The sequence below is a fragment of the Halichoeres trimaculatus genome, unplaced genomic scaffold (genome assembly GCF_033239565.1).
Source record: "Halichoeres trimaculatus isolate MK-OKI-2021-1 unplaced genomic scaffold, fHalTri1.1 fHalTri1_scaffold_4, whole genome shotgun sequence".
Classification (NCBI taxonomy): domain Eukaryota; kingdom Metazoa; phylum Chordata; class Actinopteri; order Labriformes; family Labridae; genus Halichoeres; species Halichoeres trimaculatus.
Window position 1 is genome coordinate 35434622 of NW_027437182.1, and position 25602 is coordinate 35460223.

Below are 25602 nucleotides of genomic sequence, written 5' to 3' on the forward strand. Positions count from 1 at the left end.
CTCCACTTCTAAAGGTTATCATGTGACTTCATCCTTCTAATAAAAACAAAGATGAGCTTTGACAGCATGAAACCAACAATTCCCAAAGTGCTGCGGCTTCAAACCAAACTTCTCAAAGTATAACGACCTAAACATCGCTCTGGATCACAGTACCTTAATTAGTGTACATAGTTATTTTCTATTACTGCCAGTCAGAGCTTCACAGCCCCAGGCTGTGCTTCTAGTCCTGTTTCAGGGCAGGTGTTGTGAATGGTTTTCCAACCTTCCCAAGGCTCCAAATGCTCCAAAATCCTTCTGACAAAGGCATTTGTAGCATCAAAGGCATCGCAGACAAAATAAAGCCACAAAGAATGTTTTATCAGAGCACCAAAGAGGGTTAGTGTAGTTTCTTGGTGGGGTTAAGCGTTTCCAAATGGTTGGGGTGGTAGATTGGAAGTGAAGGGCGTGCTCCTGGGCGAGAGAGGGGAGAGTGGATGAGAGAGCGGCCCTAATGCGGCATCTCATTACAACCTCTGTCAGGATCCCTCTATTCTACCATCAGCTCCCCTTAACTTGGTAAGAGCCCAACTGTCGTTTCCAGTGAGTGTGCCGCCAAGGAGCCATTTACAAATAAATGAAAAATGTCACATTTGATTTCACTCCTCTCGGACTGCGGCGCCTCAGCTTTGTCACAAACTGTCTTTGTTGTTCTGGTCTCTCGCAGGTCCCGCTCCCGGTCGCTGTGGATAGGTTCTGGCAGGTTCAGGCCCTCTGCGTCTCTCCCAGGGTAAGCCCACAGACAATGACCTTCCGTTAATGTATTTGAAACACTGATTCCACCGCTTTTTCCTCCCCTATTCTTCTTCTCTCATCCTTGTCCTTGAATGGCATGCGAGCGGGCAGGAAGTTGGAGCTGGTTTTGCGATGACGGGGAAATAAAGAGCTGGTAAAATGGCGTGGCATGTCGTTCAGGGAGAGTCAGCGTGGTATCGTCTTTAACCCTTGGCTTTGTGGTTCGCCTGGGATGCCCCCGCTACTGCTGCTGCCGCTGCAAAGGCAGGGAATTAAAGAAACACTGCACCTTTTTTGATCCCGGTTGTTCGCTGGCATTTTTTTAAATTTTCTGACATTTGAGAAGAGATGTCACTGTGATTTCAGGTGTTTCGGGGTGAAATCTTTTGATATTTATGCTCATTTTGCGGAGCTCAGTGATATATTTTTCGATACTCTCGTAACATATTTTAAACACGTGCGATCATTTTTTGATATTTTATCACCTATGACTGCAAATACATTAACAATCACCATTATTTTATAAAAGCATGATTAATATTCCAGCTTTAAGAATATATGTCGATTCACAAAACGCAAAACTGCTTCGCTAAATATAGCGCAAAACGGCAAAATATTACAGTAATAAAAATGCACCTGACTTAAAAATGAGTCGTTTTGCAGAAAATGTGTTAAAGGATTTTAAATGAGCTCCTTTGTGCAATGTTTACATTCTGTGGGCATTAAATAGGGAGACAGATGTGTGGATTCCTTTGATGTAAGCATTCGTCTCACTGTACAATCCACTGCTGTGAATTTGAAGCCATTTTAGATGGCGTCTCGCAGTATTTCCCTGTTTTATCGTTTCTTGCTGACCAGTTTTCTAATCGCTTTAAAGGTACGTTTAATCTCACAGACTGAATTGCAGCACAGTCGAGGATTTCATTCAGCGCCATGACAGTAATGTCATTTAAGAAGCATTCCAGTGAGAGTCTATTGTGTGTGCTTCACTCTGTAATCCCATATATTTCATAATGCCTAAAAAAGACATCAGCCTCCACAACAGCAACAACAAATCCACAGCAGCTGCTGCTAAATGCCCCGGCATCTGATCCACATCAGACTCCTGCAAACACGGCATTTTTTTAAAAATGTCGTTTCGTGGTGTTTGAATGGCAAGTTACGAGGACGCATCAGGCTGCAGCCCGTCAACCGTGCTGAGGCGGCAGAAAGGCTGGTTCTGGTGTTCAGAATCCCAACTAGAGACGTCTTTTTCATTAAGGATTACCTTACATCAGACTGCTAATGCACTCACTTCAAAGAATAGACTCGTACACTACAACCACTTCAGATTTGTCCTCCTGCTCTGAAATATTCATACCTTAAACACTTGTCCAAACACTTGAAAGTATGCAGATGTATGCTTTTATAAGTTGTTACAAGCCTCTGTGCTTTCACCAACTCCTAACAAACCTCTTTGAGCATTTATTGGAAAAAACAAGTGTGTTATTTAAAAGAAAAAAAAGAAAAAATTTACTCACCTGCTGCTGCCTCAAACCATCTCAGCACAGCAACTGGTGTACGCTCCATAAGGGCACTCAGTGAGATACCATTTGTAGCTTGTAGCTTTTTTTATAGACTACAAATGCCCCATGCAGGCTATTTGGAATGGGCTGTTAAGCCTCTTTAGTAACACTTTAAAGAGTGTGTGTAGTGGGTGGGACGTTGTAAGGAGGGGGAGAAGGACGGCCTGTTATAAGATCCTGAAGGCGAGACGCCTCTGCAGTTTAAAAGCTGTTAATGATGCATGTCCCTCACCGAGGAGCCAGTGGACCGCAGCCTGCAGGTTTCTGAGCCTAAGCATGTGTGTGTATGTGTGTGTGTCTGGGAAGAACACCTGTTGTGTACTCCATAGCCGACCTTCCATTAAGCAGTGAGCATGAATAACAAGTAAAGCCTTGTGTAGAGTAGAAGTGGCTGTCAATACTAAATGCTGAAGCTTTGGTGAAGAGAAACTGAAGAGTTGTTGATGAGGACAGTCATTCAGGCTCTCAGCGAGCTCAAGACGTAATAAGATGTAAGAAACATGATATCTGATAACACTGACATGATAGCAACAAGTGCTGAGGATCTTCAAGTCAGGCATTGTTGCTCTACCTGCACTGAGACTTTACAGCCGCCTTGGTTAGGACATCCTGGAGAAGTCGTGGCTTTTTTCCCAAAATGTAACAATTTTTTTATACTTTAAGTTGTACAACTTTTTTAAAATTATATTTCATTTTCAGCACTTTTTTTACATTATAGACCATTTATTACATTTTTCTTAATCACCTTTTGGGTCATTATTACATTTCAGGCTCTTACATGGCATGGGTCTTCATGACAACACCACGCTGGCTGATGAAGTTTAGTAGTGTAAAGAGAGATCTGTGTTTTTTGCTGATTACTATTTCTGTGATTAATTTTGTAGTGATGGTGGACACTGGGGCCTAACTGTCAGACAGAAAAAGGACAGAAGAGCAGAAGAAAGATAAACAGGAGAGAGATAGAGCACAAGCTAAAGGCTAAAGCACAAGCTAAAGGCTAACAAAGGTTAAACTGTTTGTGCTAATGTTCATTCCAACCCACAGTCAGCAGTTATTCAGCAGTGGTCTGTTCAAACTTGAGAGTCTATCAATAAAATGAAGAGTGAGGTTACGTTAGCTCTGATTGGTAGATGACTGGCAGGACATAACCAGGATTTACACATTACAGACATGTCTTAGAGCACCTACCTGCCAGCAGCACTGAATATGGCCGGCTACTAAACTATTGTAGTGATAAATACCTTACCTCACCGCATTGTTTCTGGTGAAAAGTTGTCTTGAACAAAGAAAAGTAGTGTTTAAGAGAAAATCTCCATTTGTTTCCAAAACAAACACAGGCCTTGTTAAGAGTCATGTTATAAGAGTCCAAGACAGTGTGCGTGTGACTCTGGGCCCAAAGGTGCTGCTGCAGTCTAATTCAAAAAGAACCTCCCTTGCAGCCTCTTTCAGGTTCTGTAATGGTTCTATGTTGTATTTCTTTCTAAATGCTATCTGTCATTTTGGGTGGTTTGGTTTAATTTTCCTGAGAGAGCACAGTTTCACATATACCGTATTTACTGCATTTACACTAGCAGTGAGAAGTGCAGTGAGCAAAAGATAAATTTCCTTGGACAAGATTTATTCTCTATCGTGGTGGGATTTGAATAAGAAAATAATCTCATTCATAAGAGACAGGACATAGTTTTAAACATGGTTTTACCAGTTCATGAGGAAAAAACAAGGAAAGGAAAAAAAAAAAACAAGGAAATGAACATGGAAAAAAAAAAAAAAACACTAAATAAGTATGTTTTTTTCACTGACCTCAGTCAGTGAAGAACTCTGACAACCCTGAGACTCTTTTTGTGGTGACTCTGTGTGCTTATACTTGGACTGATGGCTGAAATACACCAGATCTGGTCTGGCTTCTCCCAGTCACGGCACTGGCATCTCGTTTTATACCATAATTAGCTAATCAGTCTTTTGCTAAAGCTTGATGTATTACTCTATCAGCAAAGCAAAAGGTAATGTGAGGACACACTTGTGATGGGGGCCACAGTGACATAGGCTTATAGTCTTTGCTCAGATTAAGGGTTCGAAGGTCAGACTGGAAAATCTTCACCGACAGGGCACCAAGATAGTGTTGAGGAAAGTGTCAGTTCTGTGGCAGCAAGAGATTGGAATCTACATTTTGTTGAGCAGTGGTTTCTTGTTGAACGGTAAACAAATAAGTCTTCAATTCAATAACCTTTTGTTGCCCCTGGGTTTGTAGAGGAGGAAAAAGTGCATCTGAGATGCAGAATTGAGAAAGCATGACCTTATAATACAGCTCAGTGGAATTTAGTTTCAGCCCATTGCCTTTAGCAGTGTTGGTATCTTTGCGATAGGAAATACATCATGAAAACATGCTGCTTGAAAAGATAAAGGAAAACAGTGAATAAAGAGAAATACTTTGAGATATAATATGAGGGCTTAGAAGGCAGTGATCTTATTGTCAACTGTTTATTCTGTTATGATTGGCTGATACATGGAGACTGATTACATCAGTGGATACCCTGAGGTAGATGACAGGTCATTATTAGAAGACCTCATCCAGAAAAATACAAAAATTTCCACAGAATCAGGTGGTTTAAGATGGAAGATATGTCCTTTCATGAGAATAACAAAAGTGCTGGCACTTTGCAGAGAGGAATTGATGCTTCAGCTCCTCTTGGAGAAAGTGGTTTCTTTTAAAAAGGTTCATAATAAGACCAGGGGAATGTGGATTATTGATGGAACAGCATTGCTTTGTCCAGACAAATGTTTATGGAATATAACTGTATATTAAAACAACTGTATGATTACAGATGCATGCTGAATTAATGATTAAAAAAACTTTGGACCATCTTTAGGAGGAGTTTTAAAATGATCTTGAAAAAGTCTTCCTTCTAGATATTTGCCTGATCGTAATCCACAATTTAAAATGAGAATGTCAGCGCCAATAAGGGTTATTCCTAAATGCTACTTCTCAGCTTCCCGATCGTGTTAATGGCATTTTAAATCCCGAAATGTAACAATGACTCAAAATGTAATAACAACAACAACAACAACAAAAAGTTATAAACCCAAATGTAACAACTTTTTGCACAAAATGTAACAAATCATTAAATTATGGGTTTTATTACATTTTTTTAATTACATTTTGGGCTCAGCACTTTTCTTACATTATAGACCAGTTATTATATTTCAAGCCTAACAACATTTGTCTTTATTACATTTAAGGTTGTTATGACATTTTGGGCTCTATTTTGCTCTGCTTGACAACAATTTCTGTGATTAGTTTTGTAGTGATGGTGGACACTGGAGCCTAACTGTCAGACAAAAAAAAGGACAGAAGAGCAGAAGAAAGATAAACAGGAGAGAGATAGAGTCTGAGCTAGAGGCTAACACAGGAGCTAATCTATTTGTGCTAATGTTGATTCCAACCCACCGTCAGCAGTTATTCTGCAGTGGTCTGTTCAAACTTGAGAGTCTATCAATAAAATGAAGAGTGAGGTTACGTTAGCTCTGATTGGTAGATGACTCAGGGGGCGTTTACACAACAAAGACTAAAACAGAGAAATATGGGAAATCACGGGTAAATCCTGAGTGACATACATTATTTAGTCTCTTTTTTTTCTTCGCCTTTTCTCTCCCTCTTTTCTTTGAATTAAATTAAATGAGAGAACCACATATATACTCAGTATCAGATGTTAAGGCTGTTTATTGTTTAATTGTAAGATGTGCATCAAACTTCCAGCTGCCATCAGGTTAACTTTCCATTATGACAAACGGCTTTAATCTGACATCAGATGTGACGGGACAGTTAATATAGATATAAATGTCTATGCTGGTTCAGACGGTTACATTAAATAGTGATTGCTGTGATTGTTTATTGCAAAAAAATGTGGCTGACACTCTGGAAACCTGCCTCTGAGGCTTTGTTGACATGTACGCACATGTGCGCCTGTCTCCAAATTACAGCTGCGTGGGGTGCGCTCCGCTTTTTGCCGAGGATAGACCAGGTTGGAGCTGGCGAGCTTTCAGCACACTTTTTTTGGCACGAAATTGTCACTGCGCCAACATGAATCTGCTGACACCTCCCCCTGGTGCGCCGTCAACTCCCCCCTGGTGCGCAGTCACACCCACCTCTGCTAATTACAACAGAACCTCCTAACAGCCTCTGTAGGGTTCTGTAAAAATGTTATATAGTATTTTTTCTACACACTGTTTCATTTTGTGTGGTTGGGTCAGATTTCCTAAGAGATTGAGGATTGCATTGAGCAAAAGATTGGTTTTGTATAGATAAGATTTATTCTCTACTCACCGCCTACCAAGAAGGGCATGGTTGGCTGTGGAAACACAAACAGGATCAGGCTTTACAAATCCAACCTGTACCAAACTGTTCTGATCCATACCGGACCGCTTGGTGGAAACAGGGTCTAGGATAACTTAATACAGGCTTGAAATGTGGTGATCTTATATAAACAACAACAAAGTTGAAACAGCAGCACAAGGATGGGGGAGAGCCGGACAGTCTGTCACTGTCAGTGTTGTCATCCCCAGCAATGATGGAGGTAGATTTGGCAGAAGACATGTCTGATGAATATCACCCAGCACAGTACAACATGCTCAGTGTCCTTAATGTTGACAAAGACCTTGGTCAGCTGTGGGGAGGCTGTGCATACGTGTGTGTGTGTGTGAGTTTGTGTGAGAGAGAGCGTATGAATGATGAGTTCAATTCAGTCAAGGTGACTTTTGAGGAGTCATCCATTTCTCAAGTCATTGTCTCCCATTACTTGCTTCGATGCACCACTTATGCTGCACACACAAGCAATCATGGCCTCTTATCACGCTTTAAAGTATACTCCAATCTATAGAGTGGACAGAATGTATAAAAGGCTGAAATATCTGTTCTTTGGACTGAAAATAATTTCTAAATGTTTCTCAGAACTGTTGGTTATCTCTGAGGAGCTCATCTCTGACAGCATGCTGGAAACTACAAACGAGCCCTGAAAGTGAAATCTCCACTTTTATCAGCATCTGGACTGATCTAATTATAGGCTGGTTTTACAAAGTGCTACATGATCTCCCTGAGTGCATGTTATGAGTGACCTTAGCCTGCACCCTGCTCTACTTTATGCTTCATATCACTACAGCTGCCAGTTCGATTGCTGATGTGCTTCAAAGACACCCGCTGAGTCTTCTCACTGATTCACTGTCAGGCTGAGGGCGCTCTGTGCTGCAGAGTCAGGAGTATAAATACCCCCTTTTTTTCTCTGATATCTACAAAGATATTAACTTCTTTTGTACTCTGGATTGGTTCACAGCAGCTTGATGAAGTAGAGGTTGTTAAACACTGGTTGGCAATGCTCTCTAATTCCCAGCAGGAGGATCAGAGATGGTGGATAAGCAAATCCCAGGGGTGAGAGGGATGGGTGTATCTAGTAATGTCTCACTTAACTACATTTGTACTGTGCGTAGGCTACTTGTGTAAAACTAAAGGAGCTCAAAAAACATCAGAGGACACAAGGCCAGATATAAGTTATGAAAATGGTGTAATATAGGGTGAAAGCACTCTGTCAGACGCGCTGAATAAAGTGATTTCATAGCTAATTTAGACATGTAGTAAATGTTTTGTTTAACATAATGCATCAATACAGGTGCAAAGCATTAAAAACCATTTTCACGCAAAGCTTCAATTAGAAAATCCCAATCTGTAAGACCGTTCAGCCACAGCTAAAAGCAGGCACAAAGGGTGAAAGCACAGAACATTTCTGCAATTTGAGCCCTGTGGGCTCCACTTCCGAAAATGTAGATGACAACAAACATTAAGGTTGAGTTAAACACTATTATTAGCAGAATGGCACCTCAAACAATTCATACGTACCTGGCTGTTTTGATTCATTTCTATACTGAATGAGTCACTCCTCTATATGCACTTCTCAAACCTGCCATTTTCTAGGTGTACATCTCTCAGTTGCCTCCAGAGATTTTTATATGCACACATTTATGTCCTCTGATGCATTGAGTGGATCTTTGTGTCGTGGAACACGCAGCTTCAGCATTAATAATAATAATAATAATAATAATAATAATAATAATACATTTTATTTAAAGAGCGCTTTTCAAGGTACTCAAAGACGCTTTACATAGGTAAATATTTCTAAAAAAGCATATAAATATAATTAATGCATTTATAGGGTCGCTAAATGATGGGCACATAAAATAATAATAATAATAATAATAATAATAATAATAATAATAATAATAATAATAATAATAATAATAGTAATACATTTTATTTAAAGAGCGCTTTTCAAGGTACTCAAAGACGCTTTACATAGGTAAATATTTCTAAAAAAGCATATAAATATAATTAATGCATTTATAGGGTCGCTAAATAATGGGCACATAAAATAATAATAATAATAATAATAATAATAATAATAATAATAATAATAATAATAATAATAATAATAATTTATTTTATCTTTTTTTTTTTTTTTTTTTTTTTTTTTTTGTGCAGACCAATTGTATTGTATGTCTCTCCCACATTTCCTGTTGCAAGCTTCCACCAAGTTGCCCCTTGGAACTTCCATTTGCGCCAGTATGGATCCTTTATTGGTCTAATAATTTCCTTAAAGCTTCATATTTGCTTTCATTGAGTATTAATTTGTTCATGAAGTATAAGAACTAGTATTAAAAACTGGTTCACCTGGAAATTAATTGAAAACAACAACAAAAAAGTGTGGGAATTTTTACATTTTTTTTCTCCATACATATGGACGTCTACCATCTCTGACAGAGTCGATATGTAATAACTGTATGTAATAGCTTGTATAGTTTGTGTGAATTAGAGGACAACAATAAGAACACATACATTTGAATTGTTTCAGCGGCTATTGTGCTAGTTGTAATGTTTAACTTTGTGAAAGAATTTGATGATTTGTTTGTTTGTTGTTTTAAAGTATGTGTTTTTTATCCTTTAAATCTTGTGAGCTACATTAATAGACTCTCACATACTGGGCCCATAAGCACGTCCAACCATTAACGATGGGGAAATGGACCATTTATCTCCAGTGATAAAAAAGTAAATAAATAAATAAATATAAATGAGGATTAGTGGTATGTTTTAGCCAGGTTAAAGCTCTAACAGAGTGTCAGATCCATTGACTGTAAAATATATTAAAAAAATGAACATCCTCTTGCTTGAAGCAAGGTTGCCACAAAACTGCTCCCCCTGGTGGCTGGCTTCAGTACATGTCAAAAATCAGGCTTTCCAGTCATTGCTGACGGACTGTGGACAAACTTTGAAAAATTAAATACCTCATAGAAATATTCCTCACGTCAGATTGTTGTGGTGATTTGAAGATAGCATTTGACTGCCTTGTATTCAAGTTCCTCTTTTTTCTGATAAGTTTTGTTTTTATTAGTTATACAAGGTTAGAAAGGATGATTGACAGCTGCCGTTCTTGTGTATTTTTTCCGGGGATTGTAGAATATGTATGTGTGTGTGTGTGTGTGTGTGTGTGTGTGTGTGTGTGTGTGTGTGTGTGTGTGTGTGTGTGTGTGTGTGTGTGTGTGGGGGGGGGGGGGGGGGGGGGGGGGCAAGAGGTCAAGATTTTAGATTCAGGACACTGAAATACAAACTCGCCAAATTGTCACCAAATAACCAGGATGTTTCAAGTCCATCAAATAAACTGTTAGGCTGAAGAAAGCTTTCAGTTAAAAAATAAAAAATAAAACAAAATTGACATCTGTCGTTTAAGTGGAGCTGTTGGCATTTTAAGAGTTGATATCCTCAGAAGCTATTTTCACTTGCACTTGAAGGCATTGATGTATGGATTAATCGACTTGGCCACATTCTCTGAACACTTTCTTTGAAAGAAAAACACTACAGAAACGTGTGCACCCTTTCAAAAAGGACAACAAGACAAAGTGAAAACGAAAACAATATGTTAGATTCAGTAGATTCAAAGTGTTAACCAGAATGTGTGAAATGCCGTCTTAAACCTGATATCACACAGGGTGTAAAGCCCAGTCTGGCTGAATAATGCTGTCATGTCTCAGACTTATAATGGACCTTTAAAACTCCCAGCGTCCCCTGATTAATGGACCTGAAGGACCTCAGAGTTCAGCACAGAGACAGATTTACCACAGACCCTGGTACTGTTTGCTGAACCTGAATGTGAGATGATATTTTCTTTGCTTGAGGCAACAGTTTCACTGTGTTGCACAACTCTTCTTTGACTCACTGGAGAATAAAGTTTTTTTTTTCTTTTTGGTGTCAACTTGAATCTCTGTAGTCTTGTAAAATGTAAAGTCAGCACTGTGAAACCTCTGACAGAGAGCTCAGACATGTTTCAAAACCATCATACATACAGTGCCTATCATAAGTATTCACCCCCTTGGATGTTTTAGCCTTTCAGTGCTTTCATAAATCAATCATGGTCAATAAAATTTTGCTTTTTTTAACACAAAAATTTATTGGAAAAAACTCTTAAATGTCAAAGTGAAAACAGATTTTTACAAAGTAATGTCAATGAAATAAAAAATATTTAAAGAAATTTAACGTTTGCATAATTATTCACCCCCTTCAAGTCAGTATTTTGTAGATGCACCTTTGGATGCAGTCACAGCAGTGAGTCTGTGTGGATAAGTCTCAGTCAGTCTTTTACATCTGTCCACAGCAAGTTTGCTCCATTCTTTGAAAAACTGCTCAAGCTCTGTCAGGTTGCGCAGGTATCGGGCATGAACAGCCGTTTTCAAGTCCAGCCACAAATTCTCTATAGGATTGAGGTCTAAGCTTTGACTCTGCCACTCCAGAACATTTACCTGGTTCTTTTTTAACCATTCCTGTGTAGCTTTTGCAGTATGCTTTGGATCATTGTCTTGCTGGAAAATAAATCTTCTCCCAAGTTGTAGTTCTCTTGCAGGCTGAATAAGATTGTCCCTCAGGATTTCTGTGTATTTTGCAGCATTCATTCAGCCCTCTATCTTTACAAGCCTTCCAGGTCCGGCTGCTGAGAAACATCCCCACAGCATGATGCTACCACCACCATGCTTCACAGTGGGGATGGTGTGTTTTTGGTGATGTGCAGTGTTTGGTTTCCGCCAAACATAACGTCTTGTTTGATGGCAAAAAAGCTCAATTTTGGTCTTTTCAGACCAAAGAATCTTCTTCCACTTGACCATGGAGTCTTCCACATGCTTTTTGGCAGACTAGTCAAGATCTAATATGAATTGTCTTCAACAGTGGCTTTCTCGTTGCCTCTCTCCCATAAAGTTTGCCCTGGCAGTAGTTGCTATATGCACAGTCTCTCCCATCTCAGCAGCTGAAGCTTGTGACTCCTTCAGAGTAGTCGTAGGGGTCTTGGTTGCTTCTCTCACTTGTCTCCTACTTGCACGGTCACTCAGTTTACAGGGCGGCCTGATCTAGACAGATTCACACAAGTGCCATATTCCTTCCATTTCTTCTTGATAATTGATTTCACTGAACTGTTCAGTGCCTTGGAAATTTTTTGTAAAAACTGTATTCAGAGTTCCATTAGTTAATTTGTCTTATTTACAGTTGAACCTGTTAAACTGAGGTTGGAAAAAAATATATATATATTTATTAACTCAGCCGCAGATGTCACTGGTGTTTCAGTGTAAAGTGTGACCTTGTTAACTGATGACATATTTGACTGAAGGTCTCCAGTTTGCACAGTCACTCCTCTCTCCAAAACACCTGATGCTCTAAAATGACCGTGGTCCTTCTGTCAGAATTCAGTAGATCTCCACAGTGGAGTATCCACAGAACAACCAGACATTTTGAGGCTACTTACAGTTTTAATTGAGAGTTCAGAGAACGCTGACCTGTCTGAATGAAATGAGCAAAGTGCAGCTTCATCATCTTTGTGATGGTGTAGGGTTCAAAGGGGGTCTATAGTGATTTTTATTAAGACAGAAAATATATCACATCATTTGTAAGGAACAATGGCTGTGTCTCAAATTACGTACTTCTGCGCTTACTCTTACTTGCTTGAGTGCATAAGTGCGTTCACACTGACAGTTTGGAAAAAGGCAGTGCACTTTGATTTCTCAGCTGGTGCACTCAAAATCAGTCATAAAGATTAGTTTGAAATGGTGGACACATTTCACCCTCAATCATCACCACATAGACTACCTAGAGGAAGGGGTGGGAATAGATCAAACAATGGTTTATGGTTGTAATCAAAGAATAACAGAAAAACACCTGTAAATGTGAAGCTGCAGTTTTTGATTTGGGACAACATTACTCTGTGAGATTTTGTGCACTTTTCTTGTAAGTGCATATTGTATGCTGTGTACTACATTACAGTATGTACTTAAAAGGGACATATCATGCTAATCCCTGATTTAATACTTACATATAATATAATAAATTTGAAAACAAGACCTTAAACCCCCTGAATTTTCAAAAAATGAGATATTGTATTTTTTCTGATAACCTAGAACATTTGATGCCTCTGAAAATAGGTCATTGCCAGATGGCCGCAAGATTTCAACCGTCGTGACGACACGAGGATCCTTTCTTTTTATTGAAGTAATCTGATAAAGCAGCTCCTCCTCTGTGATGTCAGTTAGTCACACAACCACCACCGAGGGATACACCCACCAAGAGCCGAGTATCCCCCCTCAGATGCTAGATGCAGGGACTCTGCTCTGCTGAGCAGCTCGGCTTTACATGGTGAATTAGCAGTTAAAACACTGTAGTTTTAGCAGACGTCATAATACTTGTGAGACTGTGATATTTGCATGCTTGCTCTGACATGCACTGTGAACCTGGACCACAATAATGCTGCGGTAATAACATAGTGATGAACTGACGGTAGAGGCGATCTTTAGACTACATGTTCAGCATGATGGATAAAACAGACAGAGAAAAGTGAAGGAGCAGGATGGAGCCCTGTTATAGAAATAGTTTATTGGTGAAGTCTGCCTATATTCCCACGTATAAACTATACATGTTACAGTACCAGTTTGACTCATGACACTGAAGCGTCCTGAGATGATCTGTGTCCAGGTGGATTTTCTTCCTCCTGAACTGCAGAACCGTCTGGGTCTGACTCGGGGTCCAATACAAAAGGACGTATCCTACACTCTGCCATTTTATTAGTGCTATCAATGCCTTACGGTGAAGTTTTGGCAAACAGCAAACTCGCTCGGTCTGCTCCATTCAATGTGGCGATTTTGTAAATACTGCCATGCTGCAAAAACCGCCCCCTTGCTCTACCTCCTCCGCCCCTCTGATAGAACTGACCAATCAGAGCACAAAGGGCTGTGACGTTGCGAGGTTACTGGAGGTCATTCTCCAAACGGAGCCTTTCAACAAGATCTTCAGAATGGCCTAAAATGAGGATATTGAGAACGCTATTGTGGGGCAATGAAGGAACTAAATGACTTGTACTGAGGGCAGAAATGCTTTACAGGCATCCTAGTCTGGCATAGTGAAAAGGAGAAACAAGCATGATATGTCCCCTTTAAGATCTTCAAATCTACTGAGTTAGATGTGATGGTGTCTTTGCATGTGTGCTGGCTTTATGCATGTTGTAATGTTCTTGGCATGAACTGCATACAGTATGCTTGCTATGAGTCACCTGACCTTTCCTGTTTGCAAAAGACATGCTGTGTTTATGGATTCAGCAGATTTGTGAACTTTACAAGATAACAATAGGAGTAAACTGAACATTCGTTTCTTTTTAACAGAGTGTGTTGTTTTCAGGATTTATTAGCTCTTCAGGTGTGATGGATGACACGCCTACACGTCACATAGGAAGGAGCACACTAATCCATTTTTTTTTTGAGGATGTTGATGTTTATTAGTCCTCTGCATCACAGCTGTGAAAGAATCTGGAGGTGATGTTTTATTTTTATGTTTCCACTCTTTATATTCACTCATGTCCTCTGATTGCTCATTGTTCTGTTTATCCGGCACTTTCACTGCAGCAACCAGCTTGGCTTTGAAAGTGATATTTTGTATTTGTGGTTCCCAGAGGGAGGTTGGCTGTAATAAAAATGCTTTCATTTGGTAACCCAGCGGTTGATTTAGACTGGCCCCAGAATGTGTTATGTTAACACTTTGAACCCACTTTCAATCAGGACATGGTGTTTCTATTTTTCACTCCACTTGGAGTAGTTTTTCTTTTACTAAACTGTTCTTTTTCATTTCTGCGGTATTATTTTGTACTGAGTTGTTCAGTTGATCAAAATCACCAAAATCTCAGCTGAAACCAGCTTCTGGTTGTTTCTTTTTGTGGTGTGCTTTTTTGGACTGATTGTTGATTTTTCTCCATTCAGACAAGCACAGCTGACATAATAAGAGTAAATGAGATTTTTTTCTGACAAAAGTGCTTGGCTTTTGTTTTCCAACACACCAGGTAGAGTACCCTGTGAGCAGTAGAAGTCAAAAACTGTCAATCAAACAGTGTTTTCTAAAAGAGTTACTTTTAGAGCAGTGCTTGCCCTAAAAACTTGTCATACTGGTTAAAATCCTCATAGATTCTGATTTAGATTGTTTACAACTCCTTCAGGGTCCACTGAAGATCCAAACTGAAAACTATTATGTATTGTTGTGTAGTGTTTGGTAAAACCCTCGAGGGACATTTCCGGACTAATTATATTAGTTTACAACAGTTTGGTAACATCTCTGGGTATAAAAAGAGACTTCCAGTGACGCTGGGCCACATGGAGATAAAGATGGGAAGTGTTTCACCTCTCTGTTAGAGACTGGGGGAGCAAATAATTCAACATTTTAAGGATGTTGTTCCTTAGCGAAATAACTGTTTGAACAAATCTCTGTGTCAATGGGAAAAGATGTAAAAGTGAAACTTGGAGTCTATTATTTTTAGGCACTATGGTAATACTGTATTAAAAACAGGAATAACTCTGCATTGATTCAAAATCTCTTCCAGAAACCATTCTCTGTGGACACTGTTTGGCAATGCATCCACAATTACTGGTTATAACTGTCCAGCACTAAGAGGAAGCTGCATACTAACATGTTCTATGTCAATATGGTCAAGTGGAAAACACTCATATGTTTTGATGAATCCAGATTGCAGATCCAGATTTGCTTTGGAAATCTTGGACACTGCTCTCAAATGTAGAGAGATTGTTGGCTTGTTGTGGACACACAGTTCAAAGGCAAGCATCTAAGGTGGGGTCTGGATGCTTAAAGGGGCTGTGAGCAGTTTCTAATGGTGTATCCACACCTGGATTGTTTGGGGCAGTTGTTCTGAAACAGTGGGCAGCCCCTCTGAAACCCCGGTTCGTTAAGGCATAATATGTAAACACAGCAATCGTGCTCAGATGTGGGACAAAACAAGCGGGCCAAGATCACCATAAATGGGTGGTCTCAGCTCGCTCCCATTTGAGCAGAGGGGAACCCTCTGGGCCTTCAAGGTATTCAGTGAAGGCCTAATAAAAAATATTGAAAGCATTTTTGTACTCCTAAATAATTATTTTATTTCTTTATTTTGTTTTTATTTATTTATTTTACTCAATGAAATCATAGCAATGACTTTTATATTATTTTTATAAACTTGTCCTGGCAAACAGTGGGTTAATATAACTAAATGGAAAATGGACCAATCACAATTTTCCTTTTGATGGTATCTGGGTAAATCAGTGACACATTCTGGCAGGCAGGGCCTTCAGTAACTGCAACGAATGCCTGTGTAACTCAAGCCAATGTGGACACAATTTGACAATGACAGCTGTCTTAGCCAATCATATTTTGTTAAGTTGTGGGCGGGATCATTTCCTGACATCCTCCGGGGATTCGCGAATACTTACCAAACACCCCCTCCCTGCTCCTCTGCACTCAGACGGGGCCATATTTTACTTGACCAAAAACACAAATAAACGGACTCCCACTGAAAAAATCTGATATGGGTCTGCATTCACGCTTTATTTAGAGAATTTTCAGCGCGTCACTTTCACACAAAAACACCGCTAAATAGGGTTCTAGTTCTCATCATCTCGTAAAACGGCGCTACCTCCGCTGCAGAGCCACAGCTGGCTACGAGGCACTCGCCGCTTAGTGTATCAGTCCGCGCGCACATGTTGGAACTTGGTTTGTTTGCCTTGATAACACCGCTAAATGGATGTGATTATGAGCTGGCACACTGCACGTCCAAGAGGTTTGCAGTGATGCACGTGCAGGACACATCCTCGCACCTGTAACGTCATTATTTAAATTTTGTTATTTAACATTTTTGTTAAATTTTTATTTAAGAACATTTGAGAGTGTGTTTATTTTTGTTAAGTGTTACATAAAATACAACGCAATAGTTTTATCATTCATTTATTTTGTCCTCTGCCTCATTGTAATTACTCTCTGCGTGCCAACATAAATAGCCTCATGTGCCAGCTGTGACACCCCGAAGTTGCCTTCCCCTGGTAAAAACATTTGAAAATAAACTGTACTGTTTCATTTGATACAAATTATCCATCACACTGTGTCAAATTTGATAATAAAACATAAATATTCAACTTTCAGTTTAGCTTTAGCATTTCTCTGAGGGAAATGTGAACAGTTGTTACATCAAACTCTTGGCTTCATCATGCAAAGAGGCCCATTGTATGTCAGTCTTGTGCAAAGACTCTGGCGTTGCATTGACAAAGCAATCTCCCTCATTGGAATTACTGAGAATAGTCAAGAAGGCATTCTTTGTTACCATGTATGACAAGAAACAACATATCGATGCAGCAATCTCCCTGACAAAAGGTTAGCTTTGCATTATAATTGCTGCTGACATTTCCCAGTTAAATTGCTCAAACGGGTGAGTCATTGGTGTGGGAACAGCAGCGTGCAGGTTAACAGAGTCCCTCTCTGTGAGCCGGTGGCTGTTTTCTCTGCATTTGCATGGCTCTGTTGGTCAAAGGAGAACAGTCAAGGCAGAGTTCTTACATGTAAATCAGGCTGCTGTTTTGATATCGCTGTGCAGTAAAGTTAGAGAAAGAGTTGAGGCTGTTTATGACATTTTGTGAAACTATCATTTAGAGATAGACTTTTACCTGTTAGCACTGCAGAAGCAGACTGCAGGGTGACATGTCGCAGTCTAGAAATCGTACCCTGGGAGTCAACACAATTTCCCTCTCTTTGCTCTCTCTATCTTTTTTCTATCAATTCCTCCCTCTCCTACCCAGTCCCTTGTCGACCTTATCGCATCCTACAATGACACATAACTCAGCGGCACACCTGCGACCCGTGACAGCTGAGCCCCTGGCCTGGTGCAGTGCTGTCACTCAGCTAGCTAACTGCCATTAAACAGCATGACCCTGCCGCCCCATTAGGCTCGAGTCAGATGGGAGTGTCAAACCTTTCCCTCATGCACCTCGCTGTTTGGTGCTGCTGTACAGTTGCAGTCTGAGTGGAATTGTACCAAAGTCCAAAAGGCTCACCTCATTTGCCATTGACACAACTAAGACAAGATTAATCGTTCACCTTATAGTAAAGATCCCTGATGTTCAATTAAAATAAAATGAAATAAAATAAAAGGGGTTTAAAAGTTGAATAAGATTGCAAAAATGTTGTAGTTCTTATTGCCATACAACCAAATAATAAACAAGTGTTATTAGTTTAATGATTCTTGAACATTTGTTGATTAGCCTTATATTGTTGCAGTTAGCCTCTTATCTATTTTTATGTTGGAAAATGTTTATGTTCTGTTAATACATGCAAGGCTCTACTTTATTTGTTTATAGAAGAAGACTCTTATTTTGAAGGGTTGTGCTTTGCTTTGTGACAGAAAGCCAGCAGCTCACTCTCTTTCCTGTCTGGATTTAATGTAAGGGAACACTGTATGCGCAGCTCTGCTGCATAGTTTTTTTTAAATGCACAATATAGAAGTTTTCAGTTGAACCAAGTAATGTGTAATGATATGAAAGATACAGACATTTTCTGAAATGGACATTCTGAGAAAATGATTTTGTTTTGTCCAAGATACATTTTATCTGAAAACACTAAAACGCTGTAAAAACGCAGTGAAAAAAAATCTGCGTTTACACGGAAACGCTGATGGACTGAAAACGCTGTAGTAAGCATGCCAGGCCTGTAGGTGGCGCTATAACTGTCTTGTCCAGAAGCTGCTTTTGGGAGATCTCCACTGAAGTAGTGTTGAGCCGGTCATCTGGTGTATTGGGGGAATACTAAGTTAAAAAGTGGAGCAACAGATGCTCATTCTGTTGAAAGATAGTCAGCAGATTCAGCAGATTGAGCAGCAAAAGCACAACACAGTAATTTACGACAATTGTAACAACGGTACTGTTGTCCTGTTGTATGCACTCGCACGAGGCAGTTTCCACTGAAAATGCCGGCTTACTGTTTACATGGCAACGGTGTCGGGAGCAATTCAGAAAAATCCCACTCTGGAGGCTGTTTTCAGAAGTTTGCGTTTTAGGTCGGCTGAAACGCCGTTTCCGTGTAAACGCGAGGCTGAAACGCAAGAAAACTTTTGCGTTTCACCCTAGAACCATTGTCGTGTATACAGCCCCTCATTTTCCCAACTATGCATCCTGTTCACGGTCTGTCATTGGGTGAGAGGTGGTGTACACCCTGGACTGGTAGACAGTTAGTTGCAGGGCTGACACACAGACAGACAACCTTTCACACACACACTACAAACAATTTAGAGTGACCAATTGACCTGGTGAACATGTTTTTGGACTGTGGGAGGAAGCTGGAGAACCTGGAGAGAACCCACGCATGCTAAGGAAAAATGTAAACTCCACACAGAAAGCTAGTAAGCTGGGAATTGAACCGAAGACCTTCTTGCTGTGAGGCTGCAGTGCTAATCATTGTGTGTGTGTTTTAACTTAAAGGTGCAGGAACTACGTCTGGTGTCGTAGTAACTTTTTCTGGTGCTTCAGGCATCCTGCAGGCCTCGTAGGGCCCCTAATTCCTCTGCCTAAACACTTCATAACTGAATTTCTAATAACAGGTTATTAGACTACTGAGGAAGAAGACGCAACGTCCAATCAGTCAAGGAGTTCAAATCCAAAAACTTTATTCAAAACAAGCCATCTTTAACAAACTGAGTAGACAGGTCTGCAGGAAATCAACTGCTCAGCAAGGGTGAGGCAGCTTGTTTTATATACTGCCGTTGGGCGTTCCAGATAATCTGCAAGACATTCCTTTCCTCTGTACAATGTGTTGATTGGCTGTTCTTTTCTGAGCAACAGAGGCTGTCCTTGGGTCCACATTTGGAAGGTGTGCATTGGTTGTCAGTTTGGAGTTCATAATAGAAACTTCTCTTGCATTCTGATTTGGAGCAGGCTCAGGTTCAGAGTCCTCAGGTGTTTCCATGTTATTTCTGTCATAGGTTGCCTTGGACCTGCATGTGTGTTTCATTTCACACAGTAAACACAGAGAACCTGATTTCCAAGCAATCTCGTCATTCTGCCAGACAGAACAGAGGGGGTTACGTTAGCAAGGAGGGGAATCAGCCTGTGCTGGTTTTGATCGTCCTTTATTGCACATGAAAGGAGAAAAGTGATAGTAGCAAAGCCATTGTAGGTCGAAGCTGTCTCAAAAAGCCTGAAACAACTTCCTCAGGTGTAACACCAGACCACTCTGCCATCTAAAGCATTATGACTTCAGAGATCAACCCATGCTTCAGCTTAAAAAAGAAGCCTGTTGATTTGACAACTTTTAGCACGATGCATCTTTCTCAACAGCTTTAGCTCATCATTAAACACTTATTTGATGAGGAGATTATGACAGATATGTATAACTAGGATGCATTCCTGAGGTTATAAGCTGGATATCCTCTGACATGTTCAGCTGAAGGTCTCCAGTTTAAGGGGTCACTCTTTAAACTTGAACACCGGGGGCTGACAGAGACACAGTCACACTATCAGGCTCAAAGAAGACCATTGGTTAAGAGGTACTAAACCAAGTCCATCACAACTGGGGGTTATTTTATCGTGGACAGTGGGTTAAATAAATAACCCTCTCACAGCCGAGTTGTTTTCGGGGGTAAACTAATAACCCCAGAACTAGATTTAGAGTCAAGCTTGATCCTGTTTGTGTTTCCACAGCCAACCGTGCCCTTCTTGGTAGGCAGCGTGTAAGCTGGATGCTGATAGCTGCATCAGCTACAAAATAGCATGGCGGCAGAGCAAGGCCACACAGGGTACCTTGTTAATAAATCCAATGAAAAAGATAAAACACAACATAGTAAATAAAGAGTAAAATTGGAAAACATCCAGAATTTTTTATTCTTTTGTGATTGGCATGTGGTGCTTTGTAACAAAACACAATCAAGCTTTGTTTCATAGAAGGATGTGTGCCACCAGGATACAGCAACCGCCGTCATATGGGAAGTGATGATTCTTTTGACCTATCAACAGACTGCAGTGTTTCTAGCTTCACCTTCAGGGATTGGATCAGTATGTTTGGCACCCCAACCAAAGGGTACTAAAAAGTGGAACAGTAGAGGTCGGTTATTTGGGGACCTGTTCTGGTTTCAGTCAAAGGAAACGCCGCAAAATCCGTCCTGTACTGAACTTCTGTACCTCCTGTACTTCAGTAACTTATGAATCAATGCCAGTACTTTCCTAGGCATAAAAAAGAAAAAAAATCTTTGAAAGCACCAAAATGAAAGAGGAAAGAGAGAAAAGAAAAAAGAAAAAATCACTGTCAATAATGTAAATTATCTGGAAAGATATAGCATAATTCCATAAACACTTGTGGTGTGACTTGGAGGACAAATGTTGTTTACACTGGATGTATGAGGATGTGCACTTTTTACAAGATGAAATTGGGAACTTAGACTGAGGACAGAGGAGTGTTATTTATTGATTTATTTTAATCTTCATACATGTTCAGATTTTCTCTATGAACTGGCGCTAAACACCAACTCTCAAGGTGACGAAATTCACAGCAGCAGCTCAGCTCACCTGATCCTGATCTGTTCACAGCTGTGTTTATGTAGCTTAGCTTTACTATGAATATGCAAATTAGCCTTTCCACATTCATTTCCACCAATTAGCTTCTCATTGGGTGGTAATTAGTATTAATGATGAGATATCAGCCTTCACAGTCACCTTCTGCTTTCAGAGACAGAGACTTTAACAAGGTTGATGGAATTAGCTGAAGCAGCCTATGAGGCAAGACTGCTGATTAGTATACATGTAATGTGCATCATAATAATTGTTATCACATCAATAATAATAAAACCTTTTAACATATGGTGGTTTTTTCCATAATGAGCTTACCACCAGCTTTATATGGTGAAAAGGAAATCATGGAAGTGTACAAGAACACTGAATAAATGAAAGTTCCACCTCCTAATCTCTGAAGCACCACGATTTGTCAGCTCATTGACTTTGTGAGGTGTCAGAGGTAGTCCACAGAGCAGCTGGCCAACGGGTCAGATGGTTCCAACTGTCATCACATTGTCTGGCACTAGTTTGTCTCTGAAAACACTTGTTCCAATGCGTCTCACAGTACTCTCTTGGACTGAGATTTGATGGCTTTGCTGTGTGGTTCAGTGCGCTGAGATTACCTCGTACCTTCAGTACCTCGTGTTCGCAGGATTTATCTGTGACAGGCTCATCCTGACAGTGTGAGCAGGAATGTGTTAGTGAAAACAAAGGTGTATTTTCTTAGATAATTATATGTAACATAGCAAACAGCAACCTGAAAGTGTCTCAAAAGGTGCAATGTGCTGACAAGTTTAGCTTCTATATGTAGTCTTTAATTATAAAGCCATGATATCAAGTGAGAGATAATATCATACAGTAAGTGTGTTAAACATCAGAAAGGAAATATTTTATGATTCACTCAGAGATGACATATTTTATATATATATATATATATATATATATATATATATATATATATATATATATATATATATATATATATATATATATATATATATGATGTAAAGGACTTATCAGTACAGTTACGTAGCTCTACAGTTTGAAACGTGTCTTCAAGCTAGCTATATCTTTGCAAAATCTGTAGGCTAACGTGACAACAAGTAAACACTGTCAGTTTGTATACATGTGTGTAATGTGTAACGTTAGTGAATCCTGGTCATGTACTGCCAGTCATCTACCAATCAGAGCTAACGTAACCTCACTCTTCATTTTATTGATTGACTCTCAAGTCTGAACAGACCACTGCAGAATAACTGCTGACCGTGGGTTGGAATCAACATTATTACTACCAGCTCAGCCCCTGTGTTATAGATTGATAAAGCCCAAGCTAAAGGCTAATTAGCCTTTAGCTTGTGCTCTATCTCTCTACTGTTTAGCTTTTTTCTGATCTTCCGTCCTTTTTCTCTCAGACAGTTATGCCCCTGTGTCTAACACCACTACGAAACTAATCACAGAAATCATTTTCCGCTGGTCAACCTGAACTGAAAGCTAATTAGCAATATAAAATAACTTTCAACCAGCAATTGGGCTCTCATTTTAAAGTGTGGATTATAATCAGGTATATATCTAGAAGGGAGACTTTTTCAAGATCACTAAGAAACTCCTCACAGCCCCTTTAACAATGTAAGAAAATAAAACAAAACAAAAAATTGAACATGTGAACCAAACAGCATAACTCAATCTATGTATTAGCACACGTAGGGCTGTAGAAGCCACCTGCAGCACACAGTATTTGTTTTACAGTCGTTCATCAGCAGATAGGACTGACACCTCTTGCCCCAGCCGGGGCAGTGGCTGTGTCAGCTGGGTCTTTGGGTTGATCAACAGATCTGGCACTCTGAACAGCTTTCACAGCTGCTGCTGAGGCTTCTATGCAGGAGACATGCTCCAGAGCATGTTCAGCAGTGAAACACTCAACAGGCTGATCTTTAGATCTATTCTGTAATCTGTTGCATCCTTAATTGGTAGTTCAGTAGCATAGGCTAAGAAGCCTGATTTGACCTATAAATCCACCGCCATATGTCTACTCATCACCAGTTAATACATACTCTGTGTTTTCTTCTCTGCAGAGCTTAAAACAGCTGTGTCTGTAAAATAGTGTCATGTTTCTGGGCTCTGGAGCCTTTCACATGTGACAGAAGCAAAACCACAGGTGTGGGCTATTGTTTCCTTGTCTTACTTTAAATTGTAAAGCAGCTTCAACAAGCTCTATGGTTGTTTTTAATGGTTTTGGTTTGTTTTCCAGCAGAGCCAATTCAGCAGTAGCTTTACACTCTCTGGCTCAAACTATCACTGAATGATGGCGAATGAAAGGAGCCTTAATGTTTGTCCAAATCCTTAAAGATTTGATTTTCATGCTGCACTCATTGCTTAAAAGAAGAAAAATAAAATTGAGACTTTTTTTTTTTTTTTTTACCATCGATTTAAACTTTGGAATCTCACCAGTGCTGACATCAGCAAGAAAACCCAAGAGCCAGATCAAGATGAGTAAGCAAGTAATGTTTTCACTTCTGCAAAACTGAAAAATTGATTTCATATTTGCAAAAAAACACATTAAAACAAAGATACTCTATACTTGAGTCAATGCAATAACAAAACATATATTATTTTGATATCATTCTGAATCAGTTCACCCCCCTGCCCCAGTAAAACTCCTACTTTTTCTGAACTTCTCAGATTTGACTGGGGTCATATACTGAGAGGTCTTTCTGTGAGTTTCAGGGTTTTTAGATTGAAAGGATCAAATTCCTCTTCTACATTCACTAGGCTGGAGAAATTATTATTTTGGCAGAGTTTCATAGACTTTCTTTCATAGTGAGCTCTGAATAAAGTTGTAAAGATGAATAAATCTGCCATTCCCGATGCTCATTTGTAACATCTAATGGAAACAAGACCTTTCTTAACCCTGCTTTAGGTTAACCCAGTTTAAACAGAAATGAGTCATTCTGAATCAGTTCACAATTGTTTCAGGGTCACGTTTGATTCCTTGGCCTCTTGTCCTTTAAAAATGATCATCTGCTCATGATTAAAAATTCTCGATCTCCCTCACTTTGCTGGACTAAATGTATTCCCTTTTTGTATCGCTGCTAAAATCACTAAAGATGTTTGAGTTCGGGCTGAAACTGTGGAGCTGCCTGCACTCGGCAGCACTCTAATGCTTCACAATCCCTGAGGGACGGAGAGAGAGTTCATATTTGGAAGGAGAGAAATAGCAATAATTAGAGACGAGGTTGAGGAGGAAGGGAGGATGGATATGTGAGGAAGAAATGAGAGATAAAGAGGGCAGTGAAGAAATTGTGTTAATTGGATGAGTTTTCCTTTAAACAGCTACAGCATGAGTGTGAACTACCTATACAATGAGAATTTAAATGGTAATGACAGAGGCTTGGCATGTACATTGAGTTTCCTGACAACCACAGCTGACATCATTACTGAGATTGACCATTTAAATGTTGAGTTACAGTGGCTGATGTCTCAACACAGGTAAAGTTTTTTTAACTGTGAGGTAAAGGTAAGTGGGTGAAGTCAGGATGAGTCAGCGGGACCTGAACGACCTGGTCAGAGAGCAGTACAAGACCCGAGTGAGAGAGAACCAAGATCTACTCAAAGTGTGACATCACTGACTGTTGAATATGTTTGAAAGAACAAAAACAACACTGAACTTTTTTTTCTTGAGATTAATTGTTGTTCCCCTTTAACACTTTGGGGCAGGTTTTAGGTGAAGATAAGGCAACAGAGTGCTGGCTTATGGTGTGCAGTGTGTCCCCTACCATTGTAAAGAGGGCGGGGGGGTACCGGAGGACACCCTTAGGGTCCCTGATGACGGCCACAAGCCGAAACGCGTTGGTCACATTAAGTTGTTTCCTAAACTTGACCAAAAACACAAATGCAGTAAGAGACACGATGAGAACTTGAGCCTTATTTAGCAGTGTTTTTGTGTGAAATAAGGCTCTAGTTCTCATCGTGTCTCTTCATCCTGGCAGACTACCTGCATTTGTTTATATCTGGCATGCCACGCGTGCAGACTGATACACTAAGCGGCGAGTACCCCGTAGCCAGCTGAGGCTCTGCAGCGGAGGTAGCGTCGTTGTACAACAGAATGAGAACTAGAGCCTTATTTAGCGGTGTTTTTGTGTGAAAGTAACGCGCTGGAAATTCTCTAAATAAAGCATGAATGCAGACCGATATCAGATTTTTTCGGTGGGAGTCCATTTATTTTTGTTTTTGGTCAAGTAAAATATGGCCCCGTCTGAGTGCAGAGGAAACCAGTAGAGGAGCAGGGAGGGGGTGTTTGGTGCAAGCGCTCTGGGCTTCTGCTGCACAAAAACACTGCTGTAGGAGTAATTTCTACCCT

At 40.0% G+C, this 25602-nt stretch overlaps 1 protein-coding gene across 1 annotated transcript in view; it reads left to right on the forward strand.

Annotated features, from left to right (window-relative positions):
* Positions 1-700: 700 nt before the first annotated feature.
* naaladl2 (N-acetylated alpha-linked acidic dipeptidase like 2) overlaps positions 701-25602 on the forward strand; it is an 894403-nt gene continuing 869501 nt past the window's right edge. Inside the window, exon 1 of the mRNA XM_074668343.1 lies at positions 701-766. The gene's annotated coding sequence lies outside the window, so the exon portion shown is untranslated. The remainder of the gene's footprint in view (positions 767-25602) is intronic.